Source organism: Lygodium microphyllum, chromosome 21 (genome assembly GCF_053477565.2).
Source record: "Lygodium microphyllum isolate KBCC chromosome 21, Lygodium_microphyllum_v1.1.10, whole genome shotgun sequence".
In the NCBI taxonomy this organism is placed as follows: Eukaryota; Viridiplantae; Streptophyta; class Polypodiopsida; order Schizaeales; family Lygodiaceae; genus Lygodium; species Lygodium microphyllum.
This window is the reverse complement of record NC_141155.1, coordinates 72,444,635-72,455,989: the sequence shown is the minus strand read 5'-3', so window position 1 is coordinate 72,455,989 and position 11,355 is coordinate 72,444,635. Positions and strand designations below refer to the sequence as shown.

Here is an 11,355-nt window from a genome sequence, read left to right as displayed (position 1 = left end):
TTAGGCAAGAAAAAGAAATGGTCATTGTACATTTTATAGTTGCATAGAAGGAAAAAGTCAATGAATCACATATTTGCATGGAATGTTATGTCTTGCAACTATTTACACCTTTTAGGAAAAATGTTAGCGTCTCTAAGAAAATATCACCTCTTGTCGCAAGACCATTAGATCGATTAGGTAATTCACTTGCAAAGGTGTAACTCAAGCGGTGATCACCTCAATGCGCTAGGTAGAGTTAAGCTGCGTTAAAATTCTACCTATTATCGCACTCAGCAAATCGACTTAATATTTTCAATCCTAAAGGTCCTACCCACATTCACGAAATGTTAGGGTTAGTTAAACATCCATGCAAGAATGACCTAGGGTTCTCACCCTAATGATCGGAAGACCAAATACTAGATTTTCTTCACTTATATATGACTATACAAAGTGTACATATAAAGGGGTATCCATCTAGATAAAAGCAATTTCCCTTTACCCCAAAAAACCTCCCACATAAAGGCAAAATATGCCTTTATGAGAGTATAAAAAGAAAGTGAAGATATCATCCAGTGCCCATTAGCACTCTCCACCATGCAAAGTACTCAAAATGTAAACTCATCATGAGAAGTTCTATAAGGTTATCATATGTAAAGATCTTGACAAGCTCAACGTGCTTGTCCTCAAGAACATCCCTAATGAAGTGATACTTTACCTCAATGTGCTTTCTCTTTGTATGAAAGGAAACTAGGAACCCTAAGGGCCAAAGCATTAAAGCGTTATCGACCTAGCAGGTTAGGGTTGGGTTGTGTCAAGAAGACTCCCAAATCCTACATCTTGACCCAAAGGTATTCTTGACTAAGTAATACCGTGTGATGGGAAAAATGATCACACAAGATAGGTGCGACACCTATGCAACAAGTTGCAACGTCGCAGGGTTTTGTGTTTAAATCACAAAGTAGAATTGCCACCCCTTAGAACAACGTTGGCAAGTTCTAAGTGCAAGTCTAACTTGCAAGAGGATGAGTAGTCATCTTGCTTCATCACCCTTCTTTGAGGCTGATTTACCAGGTTAGGGAAGTTATGAATTACCTAGCAAGAAATTAACCAATCAAGTTAGGGCAATGAGGTTGCCCAGGATTTATTAACCTTAATATAAGGAACCTAAGGTGTTTGTTAATTTGGGTTAACAGGGTATAAACCCTAACCCAAGGATAAAAGGGTAAACAAACAAACCCTTGGGGATCTTGCCAAGTCACAATTGATCCTGGATCGAATGTTGGATGTGTTCAGAGAGAAGGAATTCACACCTTAGTAGTTGGCCAAATAAACGACCACTGGATTGATTATGTTTGTACAGTTAGGAGCACTGTTTGTACTTCTTTGCTCGAGGAACTAAAGATGGAAAAATAATTAATGCTTCAGGTTGAAGGCATGGAGGGAGAGGCAGCATCAATTACCCCTGACTATCTCCCTGACCCTAACCAAGGGGGTTGTTAGTCATGCCGAGGATGTGGACCGAACCTGCGGTCAGAGGTCTCTCTGTGGGTGCTACTTGGAGCAGGAGGATGCTTGGTGCCAGGGGGGCTCTGGCCATAAATCCCTTGCCTTTGGGTCCTGATCCCTTGCCTTTGGGTCCTGCCCAAGAGGCCGACATGACTCGAGAGTGGATCTCGAGGCCTGCATACTAGTCTATGGGCGAAAACTTGGAATAGTGATCCCTGAGGATTGCTGGAATTGCCTTCTGACAGATTATGGAATTGCCTTCGGGCGGATTATGGAATTGCCTTCAGGCGGATTATGGAATTGCCTTCGGGCGGATTATGGAATTGCCTTCGGGCTGGATTATGGAATAGCCTTCGGGCTGGATTATATGATGTATTCCAAAGACTGATAAATAAGATCAATTGTTGAAAAGAAACTTGTTTGACACTGTTTTTCTATGTCAGTGCTTAAGTTACGTGAAGGAACCGGTGATTAATTGGCTAATTAAGGAAGCTGTTTTTGCGTGTCAAACTAAATGTGGTAGGTAATTAGATAACTAAAGCACCCCGAGCAAAGTGTAGTGGATGTAACCATAGGTCCGTCCTACGGTGTCGTATTGCTGCGCATTCGAGGTGTGTAAACCACTCAAAAGTTGTGTATGGGATTTGGTACTTTGTACATATTTAGATGTTATGTTTGCTCTTTTATTCTATGCTGAAGACGAAGAAGAACAAGGAGTTTTGGGAGACTGGAAACTTGAGATGCAATCTCATGGGCTACACTTATTTCAAGATACGTCGATTATGGGCTTCGTGAGGATGTTTCTAACATCTACAACTGGATGTTCTATGTGTGAAATGGCAGTAGTATGGGTACAAAAGATCTGGAAGTCAATATGGATTATCGTCTGCGACTCGCTAATGAACGATGGTCTCTGCATGAGAGCCTTGGTGCAGATGATGCGACTGTAGATAAGGAAATTCCAAGAAAAGGATTTGAAGTTTGGCTTGATGAAGAAGAGTTTTTTAACTTGGATAAAAAGGGCCGTGCTGAGAGGTAGCTATGTGCTGTTGCTGCTTCGAATGTTCTCCGGAATTTTTCGTTCATGCCTGAAAATGAGATTTTCATGGCTCAGCATCGCCATTGTTTAGAAACCTTAATCCAATGTATGGAAGATCACCATATAGAAGATGAAGAATTAGTTACCAATGCAGTTGAGACAATTGTCAACTTAGCACCATACCTCAATCTGCGGATGTTTTCTGAACGAGTTTCAGACCCACAGGATAGAACCATGGAGAAAAGAGCAGTTGTAGCTTTCTACAATTCTGCTGAAGTTGGTCCTAAGTTACGTGGTATGCTATTAAAATGGGAAAAAAGCAAGTAGGCAAGGCCGTTCCATTTAGAGATGAGGCGAATCCTGTTTTGGGGAAAGGAGGAAGCTATTGTGGAAGGGAAGAAAAAAGAGAAGCTTTTGGAGCTATTTTGGGGGGGAAGAACCAAGAAGGCGAGTTCTGCGTTCGAAACAGGGGAGAAGGAGGAGCTGGAAGGATGTAACGTTTTTGTTGGGGGTTTGCCAGTATTGGGAAAGAGACAGAGACAGAATTGTATGCCTCAATGTTCTAGATCCAAGACTTCTGATGCTCCACAGTATCATTCGGCATTGCAAACACCTTCACGTTGCACTTCTGGAGCTCCGACAAAGCTCGCCTATTGACCGTCATTACCAGAGACAAGACTGAAATCAGCTGGGTGAGAGAAGGAGGCCCGCCTATTGACCGTCATTACCAGAGCCTGCAGCATTAAGACGCCAACTCCACGGCTTCACCTCCATCGCTATTCTTGCCTCATCAGTGTGCGATGCGAGAGCCAGCATTAACAATGCTACTATCAGGTACAGGCCAGCAGCCCTTCGCTTTCCTCACGTTCTTAGCTGGCTCTCATGTGCCTCTGTTGCGTCCGGCTTCTTCTGTGGCCCTGGCCCTCTCGTAACCTCAGCCTCAGCTTCATCGAGCATCAAGAGGAGGCATTCCACGCCTCTCATAGCCCTTGCGCAGAAGAACATCTACGATTTCACCGTCAAGGACATTGACCGCAAAGATGTGAGCTTGAGCAAATACAGAGGCAAAGTCCTGCTCATTGTCAATGTTGCCTCTCGTTGGTGGGTTCACAACAACCGGGCCACCTTCATGCTTGTGATGCATTTTTGTTTTCCTGCCCAGTAGCATCGGTCTGGGAACTGCATTGTCCGTGCCATTTGCATCGCCTTTTTGGCTGCATTACAGCATGTGAAATTATCATACCGTTGCTCCATCGAACCTTTCATCTTCTGGATTGAGAATGTACTTGCTCAAGTAAAACCACATGCACACATTGTGATGGTAGGCCGCTTGGCTGATTGCGGGAGTTTCAGTGATGAATTTTCATACTTGACCATAGGATTACCACCTATTCTCAGTAGGGGTTTCAGAAGGCTAGATTGTCCCAGTCAAACAGTTCATCATCTGCAGTGGCCTAACAACATCGAATTACACAGACCTAGCAAGGCTGTACAAAAAAATTGAAGGGGCAAGAGTTTGAAATCTTGGCATTCCCATGCAACCAATTTGGAGGGCAAGATCCTGGAACAAATCAACAGATCAAGGAGTTTGCATGCTCAAGGTTTAAGGCAGAGTATCCCATATTTGACAAAGTTGATGTAAATGGTATCAATACCGCTCCCATTTATAAATTTCTCAAATCAAGCAAGAGCTCGGGGCTGTTTGGGAGTTCATTTGGTGACAACATAAAGTGGAACTTTGCAAAGTTTTTGGTGGACAAGAATGGGCAAGTTGTTCAACGATTCGAGCCCTCCATTTCTCCTCTGCAAATAGAGCTCTATATCCATCGACTCTGCATGAATTGTAGAATGTGGAATGTTTGAGCGGCAAAATACATGTTTGGTATGAAGACATATGGTCTTTGATTTATGATAATAACTATAAAATTCAGAATGTTGCTGTTGTCAAAGAAGAGGAAGAAACTTAATTTTTAATGCAGAAAAGAGAGTCTCACAAGAGCTTTCATCTTTGGTTGATCGCATGTATCAACTTCAGAAAATACTTGACAATATTCATCAGTGGAAGGAGGTTTATTTAACTCTTGGAAGGATATCTGATTTTGAACGAAAAGTGTTATTGAGAGGAAGAAGCTTGAATTGCTTTAGTTGCTTGCACTATGGCTTAAGTGGCAAACTGAAGTGGATTAACAGAGTGTTGGAAGCACATCTTCAGGATTTCAGGTTGTATCAGAAGCTTCAAATCCAGATGTAATAAACATTCTTTTAAATTGAATTGTGATCTCGCTTGATTGATCTTCTATCCTGAAATTAGTCAAGGTCCTCTGTGGTTGCGACATTGCTTTCACAAACCCTTCGACATCTTTGGTGAACCCGACGTGAAAGCGTCGCAGAAATTTCAGGATGGGAGATACTTCAGCCTCTATTTCAGCTTCCTCTACAACTCCTGCTGCCTCTACTTCAGCTCTATCAATGACTGCTGCGTCAAGTACTTCAACGGAGGATCTAAAACAGATTTTGCAGAATATGTCCATGTATATGCAGCTCCAAAATCAGCAAACACAAATGTATATGCAGCAGCAACAACAATTGCATCAACAGCAGTTGTCTCAGCAAAGGCAACTCTATTCGGAGCAGGAGAACGCAAACAGCGCGACTAAGGCTATTGAAGCAGTTGAGAGTGAGAAGAAGCTATTTGACGGGAGTAATGTTTCAGCATATTTGAAGACATATGAGATCAAGATGGGGTTCTTTGGAGTTCCTGCTGGACTTATGAGTAAGTACTTCCTTCGTCTTGTCACACCTGCTTTGAGGACAAAGGTGACTGATTTATTTATTCAAAATACACATTGGCAAGATTTTAAGAAGGCTCTAAAAGAAGAATACTTCCTTGAGGACTTTGGTATGGCTACTCGGCGGTCATTCCGAGAGTGGGTCTACATGCCAAACAAGGGTCTTGCTGCTTCGGAGTTGATTCGAGAATTCGAAGAGAGGTATAGTCAGCTTGATGCCATTGAACAAAGAGCATTGGATGTTGAAAAAGTTGAGCTTTTCTTGCAAGCTGCAGATCCTGCTCTTCAAGAAGAATTGGGTGAGCTTCTTGAAGATCGCACGAAGCCTATGGGTCTTAAAACTGATTGGCAGGATGCTCAGGATGCAGTCTCGACATTGACTAAGAGGAGGATATGGAAGACTCGCCTACAGAATGGTTCCATGACACCTACACCATCATCTGCTCCTATGCCTACTTCTATTCCTGTTATTTCTTCTCCTCCTCAGCCAGTTTCTTGGCCTATGCCAGTGCCTACTGTTTCTACTCCACCTATTCCTCATGTTCCACGACCGATGCCTACACCTTCTGCTCCAAAACCATCCGCTCCATCGGTGCCTACTTCTCTTGATGACATAATCAAAGGTATCACAGATTTGACACTTGAGTCAGTCAAAGCGGAGTTGGTGGGTAAGTTGAAGGAGCAGTTTGCTTCGACTGCGCCTGCTACTTCTTCTAGTGCTCCTATTGCACCTAGGAGTGCTCCTAGTGCACCTAGGAGAGATCGGAGATGTATTTGGTGTGATAGTACGGAGCATCAGCATTGCCGGGATTGTGACTCTTTCCAGGATGCAAGGAGGCAAAATTTGGTATATTGGGGGCAAGATGGTAAGATTTGGTTGACAGAGACAGGAGCTCCACTTGCTACCAACTTTGGTAAAGGTGGAATGAAGAAGTTAGTGGAGGACATGGCTGCGCGTACTTCTTATGTGACGGCTAGAGGTGATGCTTCTGCATATGGAGTACAGATTGAGAAGGGATCGGAGACTCAGTCCGCACTATGGACTTATGCTATGGAGACTGCAAACAAGGGAAAAATTCAGCAAACTGTTTTGAGTAGCGCAGGCTCTAGCATCAGATCAAAGACAGGATGGGACTCGCCTGTTGACAAGTATTCTATTTATGCTTATTTGGCTAAATCTCATGGTGCAGATGTATTTGTTGAGGAGAAGCGTAAGAGGGATGAAGAAAATCCAAGTGCAGCTAAGAAGACTAGAGGGGGTGAGTTTGTTACTCCACCTACTACAGGACCCTCTTCACGATCAGGGCCAGATCGACAGATGGAGGATGCTCAAAAGAGAGAAAAGAGGCAAGAGCCTAGAGAGAGAAAGCAGCCAGGATTCAGATTGATGTCCGATATTGAGACATCTACAGACATGAAGAAAATCTTTAATGATAAGATACTTGGCAGTGAGGTGACTTTCACTATTTCCGAGATTTTGGGCATCTCAAAAAGAGAGTTTCAGGATCAGTTTCAGGAGGTCCTGAAGAGGAAAAGACATGCATTGGCTACCACTGATACACAGGGAGTTTTGATTGGAGAGTTGGATGATGATGATAATGAGGTTATGGTTGATAATGCTTCTGTTTTGCCGCAGGTAGAGAAGAGGGTTCAGCCTATGCATTATGCTGAAATTGATGAGCCTGTTTTGATACCGCGTAGTCACTTTTCGCGGAGCCATTGGGCTAGAGCAACTACAGAGACGATGGTAAAGGTTGGAGAAAAACAGGTGCCTTATGTTGCATTGGTTGATCATGGTTCAGAGATTAATCTCATTGTTCGTGGAGTTTATGAGAGTAACAGATGGCCTATGGATGTAGAGCATGGGTGGCGTATGAGAGCCGCCAATAACACTGCAGGTGATTTATATGCTGCTTGCCCTAGTGTCAGGGTTTCTATTGGTGATGTAGAGGAGGATTTTCATTTCTTTGTGCAGGATTCATGCTCGTATCCCATAATTCTTGGACAGCCATTCATTACAGAGATGTGCATGGAGACAAAGGTCATGGATGATGGATCTGCTTATGCACGGATTCGCAGTAAAGATGGTATGAGAGCAGTTCAGTTTATGACTGTATGTGTGAACCATGTTAGAAACAGAGATACTCTGAGAGATGCACCCTTGCCCACTGTGAGGGATTCGGGTTTTCATTAGGTACCGCCGTTTCGCGAGACGACGGTGGTACAGAGGAGAGGAGATTGGAGCTCTCGCCTCCTGGCAGCAGTGTTTTCTCCTCCAGTTATGTTGGGATTTCAGCAAACAATTCGATGAGCTATCAGAAGACTTCTAGATTGTCTAGAGCTGCCAGGCAGTATATATGCAGGATGGAGAAAAATTTGAAAAATGCAGGAATTTTGGAGGATGATGAGCACATAGATGGTATGTATGACAGTGTGATTTGTGCAGATACGATGACAGAGATAGGAGATATGCTGAAAACTGATATGCTGAATTGTCATGGTAATGTATTAGTGCAGACCCTGGACATGTTTCATGAAATTGCAGATTTTGTGTCACAGATTGAGTCAGAGGCTGAGGTAACTCAGCAAAGAGTATTGAGTGCTGAAGAAATTCAGCAAACAGAGTTTCCAGCTGGTTATGATCAGCTTTCAGAGAGACAGAGGGCTGAAAATTTTCAGCCAACAGAGTTTACTGCTGAAATATTTCAGCATTCAGAGTTTGGGGCTGTTCCTATGCAGTCCATAGAGCAGAGGGCTGAGAATATTCAGCCATTGGAATGCAGAATTGTTGATTTACAGCAAGGTTTATGTAATGCAAAAGAGCATAATGAAGCCAGGGTTGACACGAAATACAAGACTGTGGATAAGAATGTGGATTTTATAGGCAAGATTATGGAGTATTGTTCTACCACTTCAGAGATACAGAGATTCATTGGAGCTTTTGTGTTTTACATGAATTGGACACCCCATTTTGCACACATAGCAGATTGTTTTTATGAGCTGTTTCGAAAAGGGCAGAAACTATTTTGGGATGAGAGCCACACTAGAACCATGCGGAAAATGAGGAAGTTATTGCAGATTTTTTGGAAGATGGTGAGAAGATGGTTTGGGCCATACATAGTCAGACATGTCTTTGATAATGCAACATATGAGTTGACAGAATTGGATGGAACAGTGCTTAAAGTGCCTATTGTTGGGAAAAGAATCAAGATTTTCAAGAAAAGAGATGATGAGGATTATGCATTGGAAGAATTTTCGAGAGAAGAGCAACGACAAGAAACTCCAATGGAAGAGACAGATGATATGGCTGGATATCTTGTTGATCTACCGGAAATGCATAACGAAGAGATTGATTTGTTTGTGGATCTTGATGATAATGATCATGGGTAGTTGGCCCATCCGGAGGATGCGCAGGATTAGAGGGGGTGGATGTCGTATTGCTGCGCATTCGAGGTGTGTAAACCACTCAAAAGTTGTGTATGGGATTTGGTACTTTGTACATATTTAGATGTTATGTTTGCTCTTTTATTCTATGCTGAAGACGAAGAAGAACAAGGAGTTTTGGGAGACTGGAAACTTGAGATGCAATCTCATGGGCTACACTTATTTCAAGATACGTCGATTATGGGCTTCGTGAGGATGTTTCTAACATCTACAACTGGATGTTCTATGTGTGAAATGGCAGTAGTATGGGTACAAAAGATCTGGAAGTCAATATGGATTATCGTCTGCGACTCGCTAATGAACGATGGTCTCTGCATGAGAGCCTTGGTGCAGATGATGCGACTGTAGATAAGGAAATTCCAAGAAAAGGATTTGAAGTTTGGCTTGATGAAGAAGAGTTTTTTAACTTGGATAAAAAGGGCCGTGCTGAGAGGTAGCTATGTGCTGTTGCTGCTTCGAATGTTCTCCGGAATTTTTCGTTCATGCCTGAAAATGAGATTTTCATGGCTCAGCATCGCCATTGTTTAGAAACCTTAATCCAATGTATGGAAGATCACCATATAGAAGATGAAGAATTAGTTACCAATGCAGTTGAGACAATTGTCAACTTAGCACCATACCTCAATCTGCGGATGTTTTCTGAACGAGTTTCAGACCCACAGGATAGAACCATGGAGAAAAGAGCAGTTGTAGCTTTCTACAATTCTGCTGAAGTTGGTCCTAAGTTACGTGGTATGCTATTAAAATGGGAAAAAAGCAAGTAGGCAAGGCCGTTCCATTTAGAGATGAGGCGAATCCTGTTTTGGGGAAAGGAGGAAGCTATTGTGGAAGGGAAGAAAAAAGAGAAGCTTTTGGAGCTATTTTGGGGGGGAAGAACCAAGAAGGCGAGTTCTGCGTTCGAAACAGGGGAGAAGGAGGAGCTGGAAGGATGTAACGTTTTTGTTGGGGGTTTGCCAGTATTGGGAAAGAGACAGAGACAGAATTGTATGCCTCAATGTTCTAGATCCAAGACTTCTGATGCTCCACAGAATCATTCGACATTGCAAACACCTTCACGTTGCACTTCTGGAGCTCCGACAAAGCTCGCCTATTGACCGTCATTACCAGAGACAAGACTGAAATCAGCTGGGTGAGAGAAGGAGGCCCGCCTATTGACCGTCATTACCAGAGCTTGCAGCATTAAGACGCCAACTCCACGGCTTCACCTCCATCGCTATTCTTGCCTCATCAGTGTGCGATGCGAGAGCCAGCATTAACAATGCTACTATCAGGTACAGGCCAGCAGCCCTTCGCTTTCCTCACGTTCTTAGCTGGCTCTCCTGTGCCTCTGTTGCGTCCGGCTTCTTCTGTGGCCCTGGCCCTCTCGTAACCTCAGCCTCAGCTTCATCGAGCATCAAGAGGAGGCATTCCACGCCTCTCATAGCCCTTGCGCAGAAGAACATCTACGATTTCACCGTCAAGGACATTGACCGCAAAGATGTGAGCTTGAGCAAATACAGAGGCAAAGTCCTGCTCATTGTCAATGTTGCCTCTCGTTGGTGGGTTCACAACAACCGGGCCACCTTCATGCTTGTGATGCATTTTTGTTTTCCTGCCCAGTAGCATCGGTCTGGGAACTGCATTGTCCGTGCCATTTGCATCGCCTTTTTGGCTGCATTACAGCATGTGAAATTATCATACCGTTGCTCCATCGAACCTTTCATCTTCTGGATTGAGAATGTACTTGCTCAAGTAAAACCACATGCACACATTGTGATGGTAGGCCGCTTGGCCGATTGCGGGAGTTTCAGTGATGAATTTTCATACTTGACCATAGGATTACCACCTATTCTCAGTAGGGGTTTCAGAAGGCTAGATTGTCCCAGTCAAACAGTTCATCATCTGCAGTGGCCTAACAACATCGAATTACACAGACCTAGCAAGGCTGTACAAAAAAATTGAAGGGGCAAGAGTTTGAAATCTTGGCATTCCCATGCAACCAATTTGGAGGGCAAGAGCCTGGAACAAATCAACAGATCAAGGAGTTTGCATGCTCAAGGTTTAAGGCAGAGTATCCCATATTTGACAAAGTTGATGTAAATGGTATCAATACCGCTCCCATTTATAAATTTCTCAAATCAAGCAAGAGCTCGGGGCTGTTTGGGAGTTCATTTGGTGACAACATAAAGTGGAACTTTGCAAAGTTTTTGGTGGACAAGAATGGGCAAGTTGTTCAACGATTCGAGCCCTCCATTTCTCCTCTGCAAATAGAGCTCTATATCCATCGACTCTGCATGAATTGTAGAATGTGGAATGTTTGAGCGGCAAAATACATGTTTGGTATGAAGACATATGGTCTTTGATTTATGATAATAACTATAAAATTCAGAATGTTGCTGTTGTCAAAGAAGAGGAAGAAACTGAATTTTTAATGCAGAAAAGAGAGTCTCACAAGAGCTTTCATCTTTGGTTGATCGCATGTATCAACTTCAGAAAATACTTGACAATATTCATCAGTGGAAGGAGGTTTATTTAACTCTTGGAAGGATATCTGATTTTGAACGAAAAGTGTTATTGAGAGGAAGAAGCTTGAATTGCTTTAGTTGCTTGCACTATGGC

The 11,355-nt window shown here is 43.1% G+C and overlaps 2 pseudogenes; both read left to right on the top strand.

Annotated features, from left to right (window-relative positions):
- Window positions 1-2,332: 2,332 nt before the first annotated feature.
- Window positions 2,333-9,194, top strand: LOC148018138 (uncharacterized; annotated as a pseudogene).
- A 45-nt stretch (window positions 9,195-9,239) lies between these two features.
- Window positions 9,240-11,057, top strand: LOC148018137 (uncharacterized; annotated as a pseudogene).
- Window positions 11,058-11,355: the final 298 nt, after the last annotated feature.